The 25012-nt window shown below is 48.6% G+C and overlaps 1 protein-coding gene across 4 annotated transcripts in view; it reads left to right on the top strand.

The window, feature by feature from the left end:
- The first annotated feature begins 11292 nt into the window (after nucleotides 1–11292).
- The window catches only part of LOC144739495 (uncharacterized), a 45749-nt gene continuing 32029 nt past the window's right edge, over nucleotides 11293–25012 (top strand). The window contains exon 1 of one of the 4 annotated variants that reach the window (XR_013589444.1): nucleotides 11293–11524. The gene's annotated coding sequence lies outside the window, so the exon portion shown is untranslated. Of the gene's footprint in view, nucleotides 11525–23831; nucleotides 24046–25012 lie in introns of those variants that run through there. The other 3 variants (XM_078622441.1, XM_078622446.1, XM_078622439.1) reach the window with 3 other exon arrangements.

The raw sequence follows: 25012 nt of genomic DNA, 5'->3' as shown, positions 1-25012 counted from the left end.
AGTGGCTGGGTGAGTGGCTGGGTGAGTGGCTGGGTATGTAGGTGAGTGGCTGGGTGAGTGGCTGGGTGAGTGGCTGGGTGTGTAGGTGAGTGGCTGGGTGAGTGGCTGGGTGAGTGGCTGGCTGTGTAGGTGAGTGGCTGGGTGAGTGGCTGGGTGAGTTGCTGGGTGAGTAGCTGGGTGAGTGGCTGGGTATGTAGGTGAGTGGCTGGGTATGTAGGTGAGTGGCTGGGTGAGTGGCTGGGTATTTAGGTGAGTGGCTGGCTGTGTAGGTGAGTGGCTGGGTGAGTGGCTGGGTGAGTGGCTGGGTGAGTGGCTGGGTGAGTAGCTGGGTGAGTAGCTGGGTGAGTTGCTGGGTGAATAGCTGGGTGAGTGGCTGGGTATGTAGGTGAGTGGCTGGGTGAGTGGCTGGGTATGTAGGTGAGTGGCTGGCTGTGTAGGTGAGTGGCTGGGTGAGTGGCTGGGTGAGTAGCTGGGTGAGTAGCTGGGTGAGTAGCTGGGTGAGTGGCTGGGTGAGTAGCTGGGTGAGTTGCTGGGTGAGTAGCTGGGTGAGTGGCTGGGTATGTAGGTGAGTGGCTGGGTGAGTGGCTGGGTATGTAGGTGAGTGGCTGGCTGTGTAGGTGAGTGGCTGGGTGAGTGGCTGGGTGAGTAGCTGGGTGAGTGGCTGGGTGAGTGGCTGGGTGAGTAGCTGGGTGAGTAGCTGGGTGAGTGGCTGGGTGATTAGATGGGTGAGTAGCTGGGTGAGTAGGTGGGTGAGTAGCTGGGTGAGTAGCTGGGCGTGATCTCCCACACCGCTCGGCACCCCAATCACCAACAGCAGCCAGAGTGAGACCAGACCGCCAGTTCATCTTAGAGACTTTATTTCGTGAGATGGGTGCACACTAGCACCACCACCATCATCATCATCACCACCATCATCACCATCATCATCACCACCATCATCACCATCATCACCATCATCATCACCACCATCATCATCACCACCATCATCATCATCACCACCATCATCATCATCATCACCACCATCACCACCATCATCACCATCATCATCATCACCACCATCATCATCATCACCACCATCATCATCATCACCACCATCATCATCATCACCACCATCACCACCACCAATAACGTCCTCCTCTCGATACCAAGATCCAGGATGGTCATGTCTATGCGCCGCTTCTCGGTGGCAGCCCCAACAGTCTGGAACGATATCCCTCTGCACATTCGCAGCATCACCTCAATCGCCTCCTTCAAGAGACACTTAAAAACTCACCTCTACAATCATGCTTTTGAGCGACTCTGAGCTTGGCTCCGCGCCTCTGATCGTATCATAGGCCTGGTCAATAAAGCAAAGATGTAGGTCTTGTTGGAATTCCCTACACATCTGCTGTAGCAGATGGACAGAGAATATGGCATCTGTGCAAGACCGCCCTTTCCTGAAACCGCATTGGGGCTCCGCAAGCCTCTCCTCAGCGTGCCTGGCAAGGCGATGTTGAATAATCCTTGCCAAGACCTTTCCCGGCACACTGAGGAGTGAGATGCCCCTGTAGTTGTTACAGTCTGTGCGGTCCTCCTTCTTAAAAAGGGGGGCCACCAGGGCATCCTTCCAATCCTGCAGAACCCGTCCAGTGGTCCAGACTGTTGTTATGATGTCATATAGGGCAGTCTGTGCACAAACGCCACCCTCCCTCAGCATTTCGCTTGGGAGATCATCAATGCCCGGTGCCTTTCCTGGTGTCAGACTCTGTCTGAATCGCCTTCCGTACTCCCCCCAACAGATGGAACACCTCAGCCCGGCCACTCACAGTGGGTGACGTAGTAATAGGTTTTTACCCTTTCAACTGGTACAAAAAACTGACACCTTTATACAAGGCATCATGTTTGCAATAACCACAACGCAAGCAGTCAAAATGCAAACAAACATAAACAACTCTGATAATGATATGCACTGTCCTTGAAGTTGATTGGTCCACACCCGAGACAGCTTTTCTTAGAGCCTAGTCTCCATTGGTGTTGGACCAGATGACGCCTAAAGGCGTACAACTCAAAAACAGCGCACTATCAGAGTATTGAGAGCTCGGGGTAAGCATTTACACTATGAGACATCTCCTTTACCAGTGGCAATTACTATATTTTGCCACTGGTAAAGGAGATGTCTCATAGGGGGTGACTTCTTCTTACGATATCCCCCTACGTTGCCCCGCAGGGGGATGATCGACGGATTTCCCCTCCCCTCTCACCCCCCCCTCGCGCCTTCCCCCCCCCCCCCCCAGCGCCAAACACCTCGACGGAATGGTCAGCAAAATCTTATCGCTAAACATTTTTATGGCGGGTCGGATATCGTGATCACGCCCACACACCCACGCACACACACACACACAACCACACACACCCACACACGCCCACGCACACACACACACGCACACACACACACACCGGCCCTTAAATACCGGCGGGACGCGCGAGAGAGACACACACGCAGAGAGAGAAGAGGTGGCACCGCGAATCCTTCAACGATGACGACCAAGATCAAGAACACGACGAACGAGCCCAGGGTGGTGTTTACCCACAGCTCTCCGCCCATAGCCATTCCCGCCAGGGGCACGGTCAAAGTGAAGTTCACGGGCTTCTCGATGCGTGTCGGGAACATGCAGGGCCAAATCATCGCCCAGCTGCAGGTGCCCAGGAGAGAGAGGGCGAAGGTGTTGATCACCGACTATGGAGTTGTGTTGGATGACGAGGATGGGTTTGACAGCGATTAATGTGGGTGGGGAAGTGGCGGTGGATGCCGCTCGCCCAGCCACTCGCTAGCACACTCAGTCACCCACTCGCTCACTCACCCACCCACTCACCCACTTGCCCAGCAACTCACTCACCCACTCACCCACCCACTCACTCACCCACCCACCCACTCACCCACCCACTCACTCACTCACCCACCCACCCACCCACCCACTCACCCACCCAACCACTCACTCACCCACCCACTCACTCACCCACCCACCCACTCACCCACCAACTCACCAACTCACCCACCCACCCACTCATTCGCCCGCCCACTCACCCACCCACCTACCCACTAACTTACCCACTCACTCCCGCTGATCATCGACTCGGAGCAGAGAGACATCGACCGCTGATTGCTGATCATCGACTCCAGAGAGACATCGACCACTGATCGCTGATCATCGACTACAGAGAGACATCGACCGCTGATCACTGATCATCGACTCCAGAGAGACATCGACCGCTGATCGCTGATCATCGACTCCAGAGAGACATCGACCGCTGATCGCTGATCATCGACTCCAGAGAGACATCGACCGCTGATCGCTGATCATCGACTCCAGAGAGACATCGACCGCTGATCGCTGATCATCGACTCCAGAGAGACATCGACCGCTGATCGCTGATCATCGACTCCAGAGAGACATCGACCGCTGATCGCTGATCATCGACTCCAGAGAGACATCGACCGCTGATCGCTGATCATCGACTCCAGAGAGACATCGACCGCTGATCGCTGATCATCGACTCCAGAGAGACATCGACCGCTGATCGTTGATCATCGACTCCAGAGAGACATCGACCGCTGATCGCTGATCATCGACTCCAGAGAGACATCGACCGCTGATCGCTGATCATCGACTCCAGAGAGACATCGACCGCTGATCGTTGATCATCGACTCCAGAGAGACATCGACCGCTGATCGCTGATCATCGACTCCAGAGAGACATCGACCGCTGATCGCTGATCATCGACTACAGAGAGACATCGACCACTGATCGCTGATCATCGACTACAGAGAGACATCGACCACTGATCGCTGATCATCGACTCCAGAGAGACATCGACCGCTGATCGCTGATCATCGACTCCAGAGAGACATCGACCGCTGATCGCTGATCATCGACTCCAGAGAGACATCGACCGCTGATCGCTGATCATCGACTCCAGAGAGACATCGACCGCTGATCGCTGATCATCGACTCCAGAGAGACATCGACCGCTGATCGCTGATCATCGACTCCAGAGAGACATCGACCGCTGATCGTTGATCATCGACTCCAGAGAGACATCGACCGCTGATCGCTGATCATCGACTCCAGAGAGACATCGACCGCTGATCGCTGATCATCGACTCCAGAGAGACATCGACCGCTGATCGTTGATCATCGACTACAGAGAGACATCGACCACTGATCATTGATCATCGACTCCAGAGAGACATCGACCGCTGATCGCTGATCATCGACTCCAGAGAGACATCGACCACTGATCGTTGATCATCGACTACAGAGAGACATCGACCGCTGATCGCTGATCATCGACTACAGAGAGACATCGACCACTGATCGTTGATCATCGACTCCAGAGAGACATCGACCGCTGATCGCTGATCATCGACTCCAGAGAGACATCGACCACTGATCGTTGATCATCGACTACAGAGAGACATCGACCGCTGATCGCTGATCATCGACTACAGAGAGACATCGACCACTGATCGTTGATCATCGACTACAGAGAGACATCGACCGCTGATCGTTGATCATCGACTCCAGAGAGACATCGACCACTGATCGCTGATCATCGACTACAGAGAGACATCGACCACTGATCGCTGATCATCGACTACAGAGAGACATCGACCGCTGATCGCTGATCATCGACTCCAGAGAGACATCGACCGCTGATCGCTGATCATCGACTCCAGAGAGACATCGACCGCTGATCGCTGATCATCGACTCCAGAGAGACATCGACCGCTGATCGCTGATCAATGACTCCAGAGAGACATCGACCGCTGATCGCTGATCATCGACTCCAGAGAGACATCGACCGCTGATCGCTGATCAATGACTCCAGAGAGACATCGACCGCTGATCGCTGATCAATGACTCCAGAGAGACATCGACCGCTGATCGCTGATCATCGACTCCAGAGAGACATCGACCACTGATCGCTGATCATCGACTCCAGAGAGACATCGACCGCTGATCGCTGATCATCGACTCCAGAGAGACATCGACCACTGATCGCTGATCATCGACTACAGAGAGACATCGACCACTGATCGCTGATCATCGACTCCAGAGAGACATCGACCGCTGATCGCTGATCATCGACTCCAGAGAGACATCGACCGCTGATCGCTGATCATCGACTCCAGAGAGACATCGACCACTGATCGCTGATCATCGACTCCAGTGAGACATCGACCGCTGATCGCTGATCATCGACTCCAGAGAAACATCGACCGCTGATCGCTGATCATCGACTACAGAGAGACATCGACCACTGATCACTGATCATCGACTACAGAGAGACATCGACCGCTGATCGCTGATCATCGACTCCAGAGAGACATCGACCGCTGATCGCTGATCATCGACTCCAGAGAGACATCGACCGCTGATCGCTGATCATCGACTCCAGTGAGACATCGACCGCTGATCGCTGATCATCGACTCCAGAGAGACATCGACCGCTGATCGCTGATCATCGACTCCAGAGAGACATCGACCGCTGATCGCTGATCATCGACTCCAGAGAGACATCGACCGCTGATCGCTGATCATCGACTACAGAGAGACATCGACCGCTGATCGCTGATCATCGACACCAGAAAGACATCGACCGCTGATCGCTGATCATCGACTCCAGAGAGACATCGACCGCTGATCGCTGATCATCGACACCAGAAAGACATCGACCGCTGATCGCTGATCATCGACACCAGAAAGACATCGACCGCTGATCGCTGATCATCGACACCAGAAAGACATCGACCGCTGATCGCTGATCATCGACTACAGAGAGACATCGACTGCTGATCGCTGATCATCGACTACAGAAAGACATCGACCGCTGATCGCTGATCATCGACTCCAGAGAGACATCGACCGCTGATCGCTGATCATCGACTCCAGAGAGACATCGACCGCTGATCGCTGATCATCGACTCCAGAGAGACTTCGACCGCTGATCACTGATCATCGACTCCAGAGAGACATCGACCGCTGATCGCTGATCATCGACTCCAGAGAGACTTCGACCGCTGATCGCTGATCATCAACACGGAGCAGAGAGTCATCGACCCCTGATCGCTGATCAATGACTCCGAGCTGAGAGCCATCGACCACTGATGGCTGATCACCGATGGTGATACTGATGGTGGTGATGGTGTTGATGGTGATGGATGTTATTGGTGGTGATGGTGCTGATGGTGGTGATGGTGTTGATGATGTTGCAGGTGGTGATGTCGATGGTGATGTTGATGGAGGTTTTTGGTGGTAGTGATGGTCGTGGTGATGATGTTTATGGAGGTTATTGGTGGTGGTGAGGGTGATGGTGGTGATGGAGGTTATTAGTGGTGATGCTGATGGTGGTGATGTCGATGGTGATGTTGATGGTGGTGGTGTTGATGGAGGTTATTGATGGTGATGGTGGTGAGGGTGATGTTGATGGAGGTTATTGTTGGTGATGTCGATGGTGATGTTTATGGTGGTGATATTGATGGAGGTTATTGGTGAGGGTGATGGTGGTGATGATGATGGTGATGGTGGTGGTGATGATGGTAGTGATAATGGTGATGATGGTGGTGATGGTGGTGGTGATGATGATGGTGGTGGTGATGGTGGTGGTCATGATGATGGTGGTGGTGCACCCATCTCACGAAATAAAGCCTCTAAGATCAAGCGACGGTCTGGTCTCACTCTGTGTGCGAGGTGCTCACTAACAGCACTTGCCCGAACAGTCTGTTCAGACTATACAGTGGATCTTTGTCTTTGTGTGTTTGGAGGCAAGTCTGAGTCCCAGGTAGTCGTGTGGGAGTTTAATGGGCGCGTGGTGCTACTTGACAGTCGCTGAACACGGATGGATCGACGCTGATAAGAGAGACACACACAGACTGATAACAGCGGCGGACAGACACAGATAAGAGAAACACACAGAGACAGATACAGACGACAGAAGGGACACCAGAGGTCGCAAACGGGTTTTGATTCCTTACCCGTACCCGTACCCGGCCGCACCAAGGTCGCAAACGGGTACCCGTACCTGGCCGTACCCGTACCCTGGCCGTACCCGTACCCTACCCATACCCGACCGGGTAGGGTACGGGTACCGGGTACCTGCTTGCGACCTCTGGGAAGAAGCCATGTTGCAGGCGCGGGTGGGTTGATTCTAGGAACTTGAATTGTGAGAAGAGACAAGACGTTGGGAAATGAGTGACGAACGGTGACTCACCAGAGACTCACGGTCTACCCGTACCCGGCCGCACCAGGGTTGCAAACGGGTACCCGTACCCATACGTACCCGGCCGTACCCGCACCCTACCAGTACCCGACCGGGTACGGGTAGGGTACGGGTATCGGGTACCTGATTGCGACCTCTGGGATGAAGCCATGTTGCAAGCGCGGGTGGGTTGATTCTAGGAACTTGAATTGTGAGAAGAGACAAGACGTTGGGAAATGAGTGAGAAACGGTGACTCGCCAGTGACTCACGGCCTACCCGTACCTGTACCCGGCCGCACCAAGGTCGCAAACGGGTACCCGTACCCGTAAGTACCCGGCCGTACCCGTACCCTACCCGTACCCAACTGGGTACGGGTAGGGTACGGGTATCGGGTACCCGATTGCGACCTCTGGGATGAAGCCATGTTGCAGGCGCGGGTGGGTTGATTCTAGGAACTTGAATTGTGAGAAGAGACAAGACGTTGGGAAACGAGTGACGAACGGTGACTCACCAGTGACTCACGGCCTACCCGTACCTGTACCCGGCTGCACCAGGGTCGCAAACGGCTACCCGTACCCGGCCGGGTACGGGTAGCTGGGTATCGGGTAGGGTACGGGTATCGGGTACCCGGTTGCGACCTCTGAGAGACACACAGAGGCGGACAGAGACACAGACAGAGAGATTGTGACGGCTGATGCCCCCCCTCCTCCTCTCCCCCTTGAACCTCCTATCGAGTGATCGCCATCACCGCAACCACCAGCAAAGTCCTCCCTGTGGGGCATGGCTCGTGGCTGACTTCTCACCATCCTCGGGTAAAACCACCACACCGCTCTTATTCTTCTTGGTTCTTTCGGTAAAGTCACGTAGAAGGGAAATAATACAAATAAAGCATAATAAAATTTTATTAGATTTATTATATTATTTTTATTTAAAACATAATAAAATATTTTATCATAGTTATTATATTATTATATTATTTTATTATGTTTTATTTACATTACTTTATTATTTCCCTTCTACGTGATGACTTTACCGAAAGAACCAAGAAGATGAATCCCTGCAGTCACGAAAGCTTCACATCTAGAAGTTGGCCCATGTCCTCGACGCCAAGAACCTTCCGCGGAGCTGAGGTGCCCACTGACCATCAGCCCCGTGACCTGTGAGATGCCGCTCTTATTCTTAGGCTTTTTTCAGTAAAGTCACATGGGTACAAAAAATTGAAATTAATCAAATAAAAATCACGACGATTCGGAGGCAACTGTGGGGGCCGTTGGCCCCCGGGGTCTCTCCCGCCATCATCCCCTATTTCGTTTCTGTTACCCCACCTCCCTAATACCCGCTAGGGTTTCGCCGGCCTTCGAACGCGACGCCCCTACCCATACGGCTTCACGCAGCGCTCCCACGCTACAAGCATACATGCGCACGGCATCATCAATCAAACGCCATACTCCCCCTCTTTACACCGCTACGCGCAGCTCTCGCACGCTGCGAGCGTGCGCCCGTCTATAGCCCTGTGCGGCACTCGCCTCCACGTCGAATAACCACGTTACCAATGCGCACCCGTATCCGACACGTAGCGACCGTACGCGCACTCACGCACACAGCTCCCCGCGGCACTCACTCACCACGGAGCACTCACGTTGTGATCGCGCACCTGTATCATACACGTAGTGAACACACGCCCACCCACACGCGCAACTCCGCGCCGCGCTCACTCACGTGGCGAACCACTGTGTACGCAGCACCACACACGTGCACACCTCTCCACGAGATCACACGAGGCCACGATTCGCTATTAATGATTTATTGTCCACTACCTGGAACTAGGTGTTAAATCAGTGAGTCGACGAGGCTGGCCTACGCTGATACCTTTATGCCTATTCCCGATTTATCTGCTATGATTATAATTCACCTCCTTACTCACTGTTAGGTGCTCACGGCGGTCTGTTGATCCCCTGCTCGCAGCGTACCTCGGTGCGTCTCACGGACGTCCGGGTCGCTGGGCTGGAGCTCGTGGTGTCGCCTGGTGCTGGAGAGAAGAGAGCCCGATTTCCCCTTTGCGCCCACTATTTATCCTCCCTACCTCAAAGGGATGCGGCTCTGAACAATGGGCTCGCGCCCCTCTGGCACGCGCACCGCAGTTCCGGGCGCCTGTGATATGCTAATCAGTGTGCGGCGTTGCGCGGCGTAAATTCTAATTAATCCCTTTCCCTCCCTAACAATGGTGCCTGCGCGCTCAAGCGTAATTATCCCAACCATCCGTGACTATGCGCAAGAGCCCCTGCGGTCCCGCTACTCATGCTGTCCCGTCCCTCCCCTGCTTGCCCCGTCGACACGTGGGTGGTGTGTGTGGGGGATGCGCTTCAACCGCGGTGGCCGAATGCCCCTCGCCGCGGCCATACCATCTTAAGGCAGGTCGCAGCGCCGCGGTGCAACGTAGCGTCGGGGGAGGCCGTCCAATTCCCTGATCGCCGGAAACCGTGAGAGTTAATCCCGATAAGGGTTTCTCGGATAAAAACCGGTCGATCAGGTGACCTTCCCTTCCAGCTCTATGGGGGGGGGAAATGCGTGCGGGTGTGTTCATGTGAGGTGAGGTGAGGGGGACGAGGGGTTGGCTCCGTTGCTTAGTGGTGGCGAGGTCGGGGATGGGGCGCCTGCCGAACGGCTTCGTGGCGGCGGCATCACACAACACAAGCCTCCATCTTCAGGTGGAACCGTCACAGCTGCTGCTGTTGTGGAGTGACTCATGCAGCCAGCTATGGCTGCAGGGTTTTGGTGGTACATGTGTAGTGACATAGAACGGTCACTACTGTGTCGGCCCGTACGAGGGCTGGGGGCCCCAAGGGGGTGCCTGGGGGGTCACGTGGTGGAGGGATCCGGACCTTCCCAGAGGTGGGGGAAGGGAGGCGTGGCCTGGGAAGGGAGGCGTGGCCTGGACAGAGCCGGCCACGCCGGGGCGGAGCCGGCCACGCCAAAGGAGATATAAGCGTGGTGTGAACGCAGAGCGAGGCTGTTGTACTGTACTCCAAAGTGAAGACATCATCGGTCGTCAAGTCCCGAGTCGTCGTCCTGGGCCAGGCAGGCCGTTGCCTGCCTGGTCCAGTCTGTGTCGTGTTCCAGAGTGTTAGTGAGTTGAGGAAGGTGGTCACCACCTTATGTACAGTGTTATATTACTTACCGTTAATAAATAGTGTTGCCTCCAAGCTGCGTGTGTGTGCACCTAATTCGAACCCACTACACATGTTGTTGACGTCGTTTATTGAGAAAATTCGGTCACAGTTCCTATGACCGCTGTTTCATTGCTTTCATGGCTTTATTTTGGTGATTTTCGATACGTTTTTTGGTTTGGCCATGTTTGTGTTGTTGTAGTTTTTTGATGTGACGTCACATTTCTCACCCCCCTCCCCCGTCACACATCGTCACAAATGTCTGAACCCCCCCCCCCCCCCCATAGGTGCGTGACGTCTTTCCAACGCCTTTTTAATAAATGTTCTCTCCTACATCAGAGTGCAGCGCCACATTAAATACGCACTACAATGACAATAGTTTAAAGCGATTTTAAGCGTGTTTTTTTTTTTGGGGGGGGGGGGGGGTAGAGCTTTGTGACGTCATATTTGAGGGGGGTCTGACTTTTTGTGACGCCGTGTGACGAGGGGGGGAGGGGGGGGATCAAAAATCGTCCAAAATCGCGTGACGTCATTTATGGACGGCCCCTGTACGCAAATCTTGAACTCTGACCCCCCGCTCTCAGACGTCACCACTAAGCATTACCTCATCGGTGTGAAAAGCCGCGGGGGGGCGGTGCGCCTCGCTAGTGACGTCATGTCACCCCTGCTTGGTCACCGCCGATGTCTGTTCCGGTACAATCCTTATTTGGGCAAAGCTACGCCCAGTGACTGGCGGCTCATTAACATAATCTAGGATCTCAGCTTTGGTGACTGCAGGAATTGCTCATTGGTTATTTCGGTAAAGAAATGAAATAAAAATAAAATTAACATAATATATTCGTTAAAAACCGACGCGAGTTTGTTTTTTATTGCGACGGGCTCAGCACCCACGCCCCATCATCCCTCGACGCGTGACTTTACCGAAAGAGCCAATGAGTGTACAACGAGTTGAGTCATTCCTGCAGTTGACGAAAGCTTCAATTCTCGAATAAGTTTTTCAGTTACCCAGCCCCGCTCGTTGGGGGCGTGTCTTGTACCCCGGAAGTGAATATTACGTCACATCCTGCTGCCGCCATAACGTAGCGAGGTAACGAGAAGCTGCCGTTGAAATTTGAGGTGAGAGATTTTCGTCGTGGTGGTGGTGGTGGTTGTGGTGGTTGTTGTTGTTTACCAAGGTCGAGCCTCTCTCTCGTAGGGATGTCAATTGAGTCGCAGCGAGAATGGGAATCCATGTCAAGGTTGGGACATTACAACGTGGGGCCTAGCCACGCGGGGCCTCGCCTCCTGCCCTCGCCTGAAGGCCTTTGTTTGAATTCTCTCGCTTCAACTTGATCTGGAAGCTTTCGTGACGGCAGCAGAAATAAAATAAATGAAACCAATTTAATTTAGTTTTTTCATTTATTTTAGTTGTTTTTTCATATTTGGTTATTTCGGTTAAGTCACGTCTAAAGATAAAATATTAAATAATAGAATACGACGTTTCGATTGCAACACAAGCAATCATCAGGTATAATGAAATAGCGACATAAAATCTAACCAGAAAACTATAGACAGACATTAGCAGACAGATATTACCAAGATACATAGCGGTAATATCTGTCTGCTAATATGTCTGTCTATAGTTTTCTGGTTAGATTTTATGTCGCTATTTCATTATACCTGATGATGATTGCTTGTGTTGCAATCGAAACGTCGTATTCTATTATTAAATTTATTTATTATTTTATCTTTAGACGTGACTTAACCGAAAGAACCAAATAATAATTCCTGCAGTCACGAAAGTTCTAAAATTAAGATTGTTTTTTCATAATATTTTTTTAATACAAATTTTTTTTCATAAATGAAAAAAACAACTAAATGTATTTAGTTTCATTTATTTTAGTTGTTTATTCATAATATATTTTTTTCATTAAATATATTTTTTATTTAAAAAATGCAATAAAGAAATCAATTATTTTAGTCGTTGTTTCATTTCATTTTTTACCTTCGTGACATTACCGAAAAAAAACAAAAATATGTATCTCGGTTAAACTTGATCTGGAGCTTTCGTGAGTGCATGGAATACTACAACACGAGGACACTTTCGGTTTTTATTTTATGTAACCAGGCCAAGCCCACTTGAGCTGCTGTACCGCTCTTATAATTTGAAGCTTTCGTGAGTGCAGGAATCCATGCTCTTTGGTTCTTTCGGTAAAGTCACGTAGGAAGAAAAAGTAAATTAAGTAATAGCATACGACGTTTCCTTTGCAACACGAGCAATCACCATCAGGTACAAATGAATCGGAAAGCAAAGCTTTAAATCGAAATCTAAAGCAAAGCTTTTGAACTTGAACTATACTCTTTGGTTCTTTCGGTAAAGTTTCCTAGGTATAAAATTCAATAAACTTAGAACTACAATGCAATACAACACAGAGAGTCGGCTAAGATAACAGTCAACTCCCCACCTGGTTTATTTACGTTCTTCCAAAGATTGATACATTTGAGAGAGAGAACTAGACACGGAGACACACAGACACATACACTAGCAGAGAGAGAGATAACACAGACACAGAGACACACAGACACACACATAGGCACACACAGAAACAACACCTGTGTTGAGGCCTTAAATAGCGAGAGAAGGGGGCTGAGAGAGAGGGGGGGCGTAGAGAAATGAGCATGGCAATTAGAGATTTGGAGCTTTCGTCACTGCAGGAAATACTACAACACGAGGACACTTTCGGTTTTTATTTTATGTAACCCGGCCAAGCCCGCTTGAGCTGCTATACCGCTCTTATGATTTGAAGCTTTCGTGAGTGCAGGAATCCATACTCTTTGGTTCTTTCGGTAGAGTCACGTAGGTCAGAAAATAAAATAAATCACGACGTTTCGGGCGCAACACAAGCGCCCGCTCTTGTTTTCAGAAGCGACCTGCCCACACAACAAAGGTGGGCTTTGTCAACGTTTGGAAATGACTATCGGTCAAAGGCTCTAAACGCGTGCTGATATTCACTCTTGAATGTGGAGGGCGATCTGGAGGAAAATCCACGCCACCACAGAGAGAGAGGGAGACTCGCAAACTCAGCCATGTTGATTTGATCCTGAATTATTTGGTGGAGTGAGGAAGCATTGAAAACTTTTTGGTTTAGCTATGTTTGTTTTTTGTAGTACACAGTTAGCCTGATAACTTTAATCTAAATTGTCCTATGGTTGTTTTTGTTGACTTGCAATCCCACGGGGATTTTTGCACACGGCGTTGAAATACGGTGTTTTTTCTGCTGTTTTTTCCTGGATTTTTCTGTTGCTTGTAGTCACTTTAAGATGTTTCTTGTTCACGTTTTTGTTTGTTGCGTTTGCCCCCGAGTCAAGAGCCGCATGGCTCACGGGGTTATCTATATATAAAAGGGAAATTTGTGATTGTGTGTCTGTTCGAAATGTTTAGCATACTTTCTGACATGCAACAAACTTGAAATTTGGCATGTGGGTACCTTCCAGACTGTACACAATGCAAAAAGTATAAAGATTTACTTTTGCATTTTTTGGGGAGTGTGCGCAATAATGGATATATTTAGCATGGCAACTGAGTGGTGACCTCACGCAGTGTGCATGCTGACGTCACGCATCTCCCACCCTCCGCGTTGGCCGTGGATTCATTCAAGACAAGAATCCAAGTCTCGGACGAAGCCAGGTAGTAAAGCTTGTACCTAATAAATGAAACTGAAACATTAATACTGAGCAGATGAAGGTGTGGGGCCAGGCATGGTTCTGGACACGCCACCACCTGTTTAACACGGCAGTGTGTGGCAGTGTCAAGTTTGTGTTTGCAGTAAAGTCTATTAATTCTATTGAACACGGAGGTTATATCAAAAGCATGGTTTATGGTTTTTGTTTTTATCTGGAACTCTTTATGAGAATGGAAGCAGTCAGGAAGTTGACAGCACTCATTCAGCTGACGTTAGATCTGTTCATCCCAGCATTCAAGGAAATCTAAGCCTGGCTTCACACCTATAATTTGCAATTAAACATGAATTTATGCATAACACAAGTAGTATTATTTTCAACACCCTTTGCCATGTCAGCTGAATTTAGCTCTTATGAATATTCATTTTGTAGCCAGACAGCCAAAATTGTGTGCTTGGAGTTTTAGGTTAACATTCATTTTGAAGATACGAGGGCTTCCAGGAATGTTTATGACCATTTCCCTCTCATAGTGCGCCATAACAGCCCGTGTGATGAATTTGGGAAACTTTTAACTCTATCATGAATATATGAATATGTATAGAAGTGTTAGTCATGTGTGACTGTATTTATATTTACTCTTTGGTTCTTTCGGTAAAGTCACGTAGGTAGAAATAAAATAAGTAAAATTTTTAAAAACTCTTTTAAAAACACGCTTTAATGAAATGTACTAGTAATGGAAGAACTCCACGACTCCAGGAAGTGGCCCCGAGGCTTGCCATAACGTAAGCGACTGTGGTCAATTACAGCCAACGTCAGTTTACCGTGGACAATTAGACCCAAGCCGAAACATAACATGTAAAAAATATTGTTTTAAAGAAAATGTTAATGATAGAATATAGTATTGTCATCAGTATGGCATAAGTATACCAAGTTTGCAGTCGATACCACATTGGGAAGTGGGTTAAAATGGAGTTACAAGATTTGAGGATACAACAATGACAACAACAACAGACAGAGTGAGTTAAATTAAAGCGTGTATTAAAATAAATCACAGCAGACATCTCAGCTATCGCGATTTCACCCGAAGACGAACGCTTGTGTTGCATTCGAAACATCGTCATTTATGTTATTTTTACCTACGTGACTTTACCGAAAGAACCATAGAGTATGTATTCATGCAGTCATGAAAGCTTCAAATCAAGATTGTGTACATATATGCGTATATTCATTCTTCTGTGCCTCGATACTGACTTGTAGATGGTATTTTCTGTCTGCAGCTGTCGCTTCCTCTGACGCTTCCTCTGCAAAATTGGTCTGATGGAGCACAGGCAGTCAGCGCGGCTCGGTACGGCAAGGCAACAATGGGACCAGCGTGCATACAGCATGGATCGGACTGGAAGTTTGACACGGCATCAGAAAAAACACACGGGAGAAAAACCCTTCAAGTGCACTCTGTGTGAGATGGCGTTTGCACATTCATCAACTCTTCAAAGACACCAGAGAAAACACACGGGAGAGAAACCCTTCAAGTGCAGTGTGTGTGGGAAGGCATTTTCACAGTCATCTGATCTTGCAATACACCAGAGAACACACACAGGAGAGAAACTCTTGAAGTGCAGTGTGTGTCGGAAGGCATTTTCACAGTCACATAATCTTGCACGACACCAGAGAGCACACACAGGACAGAAACTCTTCAAGTGCAGTGTGTGTGGAAAGGCATTTTCACAGTGGGATTATGCAAAACACCATAGAACACACACAAGAGAGAAACCCTTCAAGTGCAGTGTGTGTGGGAAGGCATTTTCACATTCATCTGATCTTACAAAACACCAGATAAAGCACACAGGATTGAAACCCTTCAAGTGCACTCTGTGCGGGAAGGCGTTTGCACGGTTACAAGGTCTTCAAGAACACCAGAGAACACAGAAGCATCAGAAAATCTACAAGGAGTGGAGTCTGAAATCAGCTTGTGAAAGTCAAAGTGCTGTAAGGAGCCCATCCCTCATGAAACAAGTACCGGAAGAAAATCCCAGCTTGGGCACTTTTAAAGGTATCAAGGCGGAATTTGAAGAGGTGATTGTGAAATGTGAAGAGGTGACGGTGAAGAGCGAAGAAGTGAAGGTAAAATGTGAAGCTGAAGATTCGACTCCAAAATGGGACCTTCACATCGATGGAGGCAACGTGAAGCAGGAGGGGAATTCTGACTGTGATGTAGAGGGAGGCAACTCACATAAGTTTGTGGAAGTGGAGGTGTGGGTGGACTTCCTAGACAATATAAAGTCAAATGGAGACCCGGTAGATGTGTAAGCTTGAGAGTATGTCGCTCCCAATAGATGCACCTTTGTCACAAGCCTTTAATGAAAATAATGTGAAGTAGAACATTGAAATCTTAGGTTCAACCTGCAGGGTAAGAGCGGCCAGTCTTGGTGGATCTGTTGGTTGGGTAGATATCTCACCAGGAGCCTCGGTGATTCACACTGAACCCTATTGGAGCCTTCATCTGGCTCTGTTTAATGAAATGTACTGTCCGAGCTGCCCCCTTCCCCCATCGTAACTCCCCTCCTTCCACATGCCCCGCCCCTGGGCGTGTCTCCCCGAGGCTTGCCGTGACGTAAGGGACCATGGTGATTTACAGGCAACGTCAGTTGAGCGGGGACAATTAAAGCCGTTAAAAAAGATTGTTTAAAAATATTTGTTTTTTAATGATAGAATATTGTCATCAGTATGACACACCTATACGACGTTTGCATTCGATACATTGGGAATACGGTTGAAATTGAGTTACAAGATTTTTGGATACAACACATACAGTAAGTTAAATAAAAGCGTGTAAAATGTAAAAAAAAATATATGTTTTAGATTTTTTTAATGATATAATATCGTGTTGTCATCAGTATGACATAGCTAGCTATACCAAGTTTGCAGTCCATAGCACATTGGGAAGTGTGTAAAATTTGAGTTACAAGATTTTGTTTTTGACGATACAACAGACGAAGTGAGTTAAATAGAAGCGTGTAAAAAATTAACCCGTAAAAACAAAGTTTTTCACTATAAATCCTTTATATGCGTGGCATCGGTTTTATTTTATTATTCATTTCTGTTTTTCTTGAGTAAGAGTTTCATTTTTATCACATTGGTATTTTAAATTAAATATAAGGAAAGTCGTATATAAGCATTATAACGTTTTCAGTTTTTGTATGATTGTTTATATTGTACATTTTTGTTTTCTTGAATAATTTTCTATGTTTAGGAAAAATATATAATAATAATAGTTCAATTTGTAACGCGCGCAAATTTGCAGACATAGTGGCTGCAACTCAGAGGCGCGGAGCCAAGCTCAGAGTCGCTCAAAAGCATGATTGTAGAGGTGAGTTTTTAAGTGTCTCTTGAAGGAGGCGATTGAGGTGATGCTGCGAATGTGCAGAGGGATATCGTTCCAGACTGTTGGGGCTGCCACCGAGAAGCGGCGCATAGACATGACCATCCTGGATCTTGGTATCAAGAGGAGGTCATGAGTCGCGCTGCGCAGGCATCTGCCGTGTGCTGAGCTGCAAGTTGTCAATAATGAAGAAAGGTACGGCGGGCAGGCGGATATGAAGGCATTTTGGCAGAGGCAGGCGGTCTTGTATATGACCCTACTGGCGATGGGGAGCCAGTTGAGAGCACGGAGACAAGCTAGTGAGTCGAGACGGGGATGAGTGTGGGCAATGACGACGCGTGCTAGGTTATTTTGTAGTCTTTGGAGTTTCTTTAGGTTGCCAGCGGAGGTCCGGACTAGGACGGAGTTACAATAGTCAAGGCGAGACCCAACTATGCAACATGCCAAAGTGTTGGCAATTTCAGTAGAGATGAGAGGACGTATGTGTCTGAGAGCCTTCAGGTGAAAGTTACATAAGCTGATGATATGGTTGGTTTGACGGTCAAAGGATAAAGTTGAATCTAGGATGACACCGAGGTAGCTGAAGTGGTCGGTGAACTTGATGCTGTGACCAAACATGTGTATGTGTGTGGGGAGTGCTGCTGAATTGAGACGTTGCTTGGTACCTAACATGATGGCCACTGACTTTTTCGGATTAAGGGCTAGGTTGTGTGCAGTGAACCATTGTTGCACGGCGGTGGTACATTCCGAGAGCCTCTCGAATCCAGATGCATTGCTAGAATCGATGGCGGTGAATAGAATCGTGTCATCCGCGTATGAGTGATGCTTAACACCGAAGCTTGCGATGAGCCGGCCGATCGGGGAAGTGTAGGCTGTGAAGAGCAGGGGACCTAGAACAGAGCCCTGGGGATCCCCACATCATGCTGTTGTTTCAGGCGATGTGGACATGCCCACCCTGACTGAAGATTGCCGGTCATAAAGGTATGAAACTATTCACTTGAGTGCTGAGCCGCATATACCGAAGTCGGATTTCAGGAGGGAAGTAAGGAGCGAATGGTTGATGGTGTCAAAGGCTGACGAAATGTCCAGACTTACAAGTGCAACAGTTGAGCCAGAATCAATGATCGTTAAAATGTCATCGAGCACTCTAGTGAGTGCTGTTTCTGTGGAATAGTTTTGACGGTAAGCTGACTGGAAGCAGCAGTAGTTTGCGGAGGAGGTGACGTGTGGTTTTAGCTGGGCGAGGGCTAGTCGTTCAATTAGTTTAGAGAGGTTCGAGAGGTTAGTGATGGGACGATAACTAGATGGGTCATCCGGACTTGGTTTCTTTAACAAGGGAGAAACCAGGCCAGATTTGAGGTTGGACGGAAAACACCCCGAAGAGGAGGCATTTGCGATGTTCCTGATCATGATGGCGAGTTCCGGAGCACATTGCTTGAACAAGGAACCTGGGAGCACGTCGAGTGGAGATGACTTCAAATGAAGTGATACAATTCAAGAGAAAACGTATTTTGTAGACACCGGCTTTAGCATAGTTAGAAGAGTGTCTGGGTTAGTGCTTACAATTTTAGGTACCATGAGCGGGGTACAATGGTGCAATGTGTCAGTAGACGTGCACGAGTTTGCAACGGCGATTAGCTTGTTGTTGAAGTAAGTATTAAAAGAGGTGGCAAGTTTCAGTGAGGCAAGGGGATCGCTAAGGTGAGGGACCATAGTGCTACCAGGATGGAGAAGATCTTTGAGGGTTTTCCATAGAATGCGCGGTTTTCCGGTTGCTTTTTTGATGCGTTTCTCAATGTGGGAGGAACGTGAGACAAGGATCAGTTTGTTAGTTTTCCTGCAGGCGACTCTGTAAGAAAGTCGATCAGCAGGTAGACCACTGCGGGATGCGATACGTTCAAGGCGCCTCCTGGTTCGCTTAGCAATGATGGCATCTCTTGAGAGCCAGTGAGTGTCGTGAGAAGACTGCCTAGCGGTTCGTGATTTTAATGGAGCTAGTTTGTCCAGCGCCGCCCTCATGTCAGCTTCTAGTTGGAGAGCGCAGACGGTTGGATCCGATGATGGGGATAACATTGAAAGCGAGTTTGCAAGGAGGTGACGAAAAGCAGAAAATTTGATACCCTTAAAATTACGCAAGTTGCGGGTGAATTTGATGGTAATTGGATTCGGAAATTGGAGGGAAGAAAGTATGAGGCGGTGGTCGGAGTAACCAGTTTGGAAAACTCCCAGTGCAGTGATGCGTCGGTGCTGGTTAGGTTCCAGAACCAGGTCGAGCATGCTCTCAACGTTTGTTGACGAAGCTCTGGTGGGGCCTGAGTTTGTGATGACCAGGTTATGGCAGGCCAAAGTTGACTCAAGGTGACTATCGATGGAGGCTGGGGTATTGCCGGGGCAATTGAAGTCACCTGTAAGCACGAGCCTGTGAGATGGGTTAGGAATCAGATATAGGAGTTCCGAAAGCTCATTTAAGAAGGTGTTGATGCTGCCATCTGGAGGGCGATAGATGGAAATGATGGAAAAGCACTCGTTAGTAGTAAGGGATACGGACTGGACCTCGAATGTGGCCTGAGCCATTGGTAGATAGAGCTCTTTAATTTTCAAGTGAGCATTGTAAACGACCGCTAAGCCACCACCCCGCTGGTAGTTGCGCGAGGTTTATGTAGAACCTTGTATCCTGGGGGCGCAACTTCCAGAGAGATGGCTGGCGGGGAGTCTTGCCTGCACCAGGTCTCAGTGATGAGCAAAAGGTCGATGTGGTGGTCCGAGATGCTGTCGTGAATCAGGGCTGATTTATTGGTGATGGAGCGTGCGTTGAGTAGGCCGAGGCGGATGTGTGAAGGTAGATGTGAAGATTCGTGCAGGTGAGGCGTCGAGGGAATAGAGGAGTTGGCTGGGTCGAGGTCGACCTGTGAATGGCGGCCCCTACCACCTCTGCAACCACGGTGCCGATGCAGTCTCCGACGTTGGCCTCGGAGAAGCCCAAGGACAGAGAGCGTCCTCAGGAGCGCGGGTTGCAGGTGCAGATGATGAAGAGATGGTGCATGTCGTAGCCCTATTATATCAGCCCGTGCTGCAACGATGGTGCTGATGAAGGGGCCTGGATTCGGGTGGACTCCAATCAGCGGCTCTGCTGCCCTGAGCAGCAAGTCGAGGTGTCGTTGTCCAAGCTCCACGCTGTCAGCAAGCACTTCCCCGTACGTAGCGGATGCAAACACGCCCGTGTAAACACTCATTGAGCGTGTACACGGGCGTACAGAACCACGCAGGCGGGGCGTACAATGGAGCAGCCAGAAGAACACGAAGTCCAGTGGATTAGCTGACCACGCGCTGTGCTCCAGCTCGCAGGTGATGCAGCAGGATGGACGTACCTCGCAGAACTCCCATTCACTGGTGGTGCTGGGCAGCAGGCAAGCCAACTCTCTCGTGTTGAGGAGATGACAGTCTGCTTCGCGTTCCCACTCGCTGATGGTGGTGAACATTGGACGGAGCACGTAGATCTCGCACTTGCTGGCGATGCTGGGGCACGCCAAGCTCACAGTCGCTGATGGTACCGGAAGAGGTGCCTTGTGAGGACGTTGCTGGTAGAAACCGTACCCGGGGCGGATGTTAAGCCGCGCCGCATGAACAATACAGCCAGCGTCCTCCAGCTTCGTGAATCGAAGCAACAGGCCTCGTTTACTCGCACTGCCCAACAGCTGTGCGATGCGGCAGTTAAGGCGAGTTGTGTGACACTGCAGTAAACGGCATTTGACGGCTGTTGTAGCGCCGCGAGGCGTGTGCAGTGAACACGGAGGCGGGCGGGTTGGGTGCAGGGATCAGCCGCCACCCAAAACTCGGACGACGCCAAAGTAATAGTGAAAATAATGAAACAAAATAAATTATATGAAAAATGTAATGGAAGATGAAAGTAAGAAGAACGGTGGTAACTGAAGAAGGACGTCGGTAAGGTACGAGGTGTGGTTACGGTTGATAAACTGTGAGAGCGATCCGGGACTGCAGCCAGCTGCGGCGCTGTCGCCATCTTGTTCATTGTGTTAGTGAAAAAAATTTTTCCTAAAAAGTGGAACATTTTGGAAAAAGAATTTCACGAAAATAAATTGTCACGCACAACGAGTCTGTGTGCAAAATGTCAGCTCGATTGGATCACGGGAAGTGGGTTAAAAAACGACCGAAAGATTTGCACGGTCGTAAGCGCGCAAGCAAGCAAGCAAGTGAACTTAATATAAAGGATTTAAAAATGATTGCAATCATCTACTTGGTCCTTTCGGTAAAGTCACGTAGAAGGGAAATAATAAAAATAAAATAATTCTCACGACGTTTCGGCCACAACGCAAGCAGGTCTGTCACCTGAGGACGGCTGCTTGCGTTGTGGCCGAAACGTCGTGAGAATTTTATTTTATGTTAAATTTTTCTTATTTTATTATTTCCCTTCTATGTGACTTTACCGAAAGAACCAAGAAGATGAATCCCTGCAGTCACGAACGCTTTAAATCGAAAATGATTGGAATCGTACAGAAATGACATAACACCCAATTTCAAAGCAGATGCTGTCCACCCTGAAGCGCCCTGTAATTTACGAGTTTTGAATAATTGTAACCAAACACAATAAACCAGACACGTGAATTTGTGAACTTTCACTGCAACGTGTGTCGAGACCTGTAATCTGTGTAATCGGCCACGTGTGTGTGTACATACAAAGACAAAGATCCCCCCCCCCGGTATAGCCTTCACAGACTATTGGGGCAAGTGCTGTTAGCGGGTGGCGATGTTCGCACACTGCACCGGGTACGCATTTGAGGCTGAGTCGATGTAGGGGCGGCTCAGGACCGGTTAAAAAAAATCGCCACTGGTTATGGAGGCCGTCCATAAATGACGTCACGCGATTTTGGACGAGTTTTGACCCCCCCACCCGCGTCACACGGCGTCACTGAAAGTCAAACCTCCCTCAAATATGACGTCACAAAGCTCTGCCCCCCCAAATAATATAAAACATGCTTCAAATCGCTTTAAACTATCGTCATTGTCGTGCGTATTTAATGTGGCGCTGCACTCTGATGTTGTAGGAGAAAACTTTTATTAAAAAGTCTTTAATTAAGTAGAACGTCATTGGAACCTCATTTGCCAGTAAAAATACGATAATTGTTTTTTACCCTTCTATCTGGCAACAAAACTGACACCTTTTTACAAGGAGTCATGTTTGCATAGACCACAATACCTGCAGTCATAATGCAAACAAAAAACATAACTGATAATGTATGCACTGTTCTTGAAGTTGATTGGTCCACACCCGAGACAGCTTTCCTTTGAGCCTAGTCTCACATGGGTTGGACCAGATGACGCCAAAAGGCGCACAACTCAAAGACAATGCACCATCAGAGTATGAGAGCTCGGGGTAAGCATTTACACCGTTGGAAACTCATTTGCCGGTAAAAATATGATAATTGGTTTTACCCTTCTTGTTGCCAGATAGAAGGTTAAAAAACCAAGGAAAGCTGTCTCGGGTGTGGACCAATCAACTTCAAGGACTGCACATTATCAGGGTTATATTTTTGTTTTCATTATGACTGCAGGTATTGTGGTCTATGCAAACATGACTCCTTCTAAAAAGGTGTCAGTTTTGTTGCCAGATAGAAGGGTAAAAAACCAATTATAAGTATAACGTGTTGTCTATATTAATTTAAAGTTGCGCATTTTGATGTCATGTCACATTTCTCAACCCCCACCCCCCCTCGTCACACATCGTCACAAATATCTGACCCCCCCCCCCCCATAGGTGCGTCACGTCATTTATGGACAGGCCCTTTCCAAAGCCTCCTTTTTAATAAATGTTCTCTCCTACAACATCAGAGTGCAGCGCCACATTAAATACACACTACAATGACAATAGTTTAAAGCGATTTGAAGGTAGTTTTTTTTTTACGGGGGGGGGGGGGGGGGGCAGAGCTTTGTGACGTCATATTTGAGGGGGGTCTCACTTTTTGTGACGCAGTGTGACGAGGGGGGGATCAAAAATCGTCCACAATCGCGTGACGTCATTTATGAACGGCCCCTGTACGCAAAACTTGAACTCTGACCCCGCTCTCTGACGTCACCACTAAGCATTACCTCATCGGCGTGAAATGCCACGGGGGGCGGTGCGCCTCACTAGTGACGTCATGTCACCCCTTCTTGATCACCGCCAATCTCTGTTCCGGTACAATCCTTATTTGGGCAAAGCTACGCCCAGTGACCCTCGGCTCATTAACATAATCTAGGATCTCAGCTTTGGTGACTGCAGGAATTGCTCATTGGTTATTTCGGTAAAGAAATGAAATAAAATTAACAATAATATATTCGTTAAAAGCCGTCGCGAGTTTGTTTTTTATTGCGACGGGTTCAGCACCCACGCCCCATCATCCCTCGACGCGTGACTTTACCGAAAGAGCCAATGAGTGTACAACGAGTTGAGTCATTCCTGCAGTTGACGAAAGCTTCAATTCTCGAATAAGTTATTCAGTTACCCAGCCCCGCTCGTTGGGGGCGTGTCTTGTACCCCGGAAGTGGATTTTACGTCACATCCTGCTGCCGCCATAACGAGAAGCTGCCGTTGAAATCTGAGGTGAGAGATTTTCATCGTGGTGGTGGTTGTTGTGGTTGTGGTTGTTGTGGTTTACCCAGGTAGAGCCTTTCTCTCGTAGGGATGTCAATTGAGTCGCAGCGAGTATGGGAATCCATGTCCAGGTTGGGACATTACAACGTGGGGCCTATCCACGCGGGGCCTCGCCTCCTGCCCTCGCCTGAAGGCCTTTGCTTGAATTCTCTCGCTTCAACTTGATCTGGAAGCTTTCGTGAGGGCAGCAGACATACAATAAATGAAGAAACAACCAATTTAATTTAGTTGTTTTTTCAAATTTTAGTAGTTTTTTCATAATATTTTTTAAATACAAATTTAGTTTGGTAAAAAATGAAAAAACTATTTAGTTTCATTTATTTTAGTTGTTTATTCATAATATTTTATTTTTAATCAAAAATATTTTTAACAAAATAAAAAAAACTAATTTAATTTAGTCGTTGTTTCATTTTATTGTTTTACCTACGTGACTTTACCGAAAAAAACAAAGAATTATCTCGTTTAAACTTGATCTGGAGCTTCGTGAGTGCAGGGATCCATACTATTTGGTTCTTTCGGTAAAGTCACGTAGAAAGAAAACATTAATTAAGTAATAGCATACGACGTTTCCTTTGCGACACGAGCAATCACCATCAGGTACAAATGAATGAGAAAACAAAGCTTGTAAACTTAGAACTATATTTTTTGGTTCTTTGCAATGCAATACAACACAACACAGCGAGTCGGCTAACATTACAGTCAACACCCCACCTGGTTGATTAACGTTCTTCCAAAGATTGCTAAATTTGAGAGAACTAAACACAGACACGGAGACACACAGACACACAAGCAGAGAGAGATACAGACACACAGAGAGAGACACACATAAGCAGAGAGAGATGAGACAGAGAGACACACACATAGGCATTACAGAGAGATACACACACAGAGAGATAACACAAAGACACAGAGACAC

This window comes from Lampetra planeri, unplaced genomic scaffold, assembly GCF_965212315.1.
Source record: "Lampetra planeri unplaced genomic scaffold, kcLamPlan1.2.h2 scaffold_153, whole genome shotgun sequence".
NCBI classification, from domain to species: Eukaryota; Metazoa; Chordata; class Hyperoartia; order Petromyzontiformes; family Petromyzontidae; genus Lampetra; species Lampetra planeri.
This window is presented reverse-complemented; position numbering and strand designations above follow the sequence as displayed.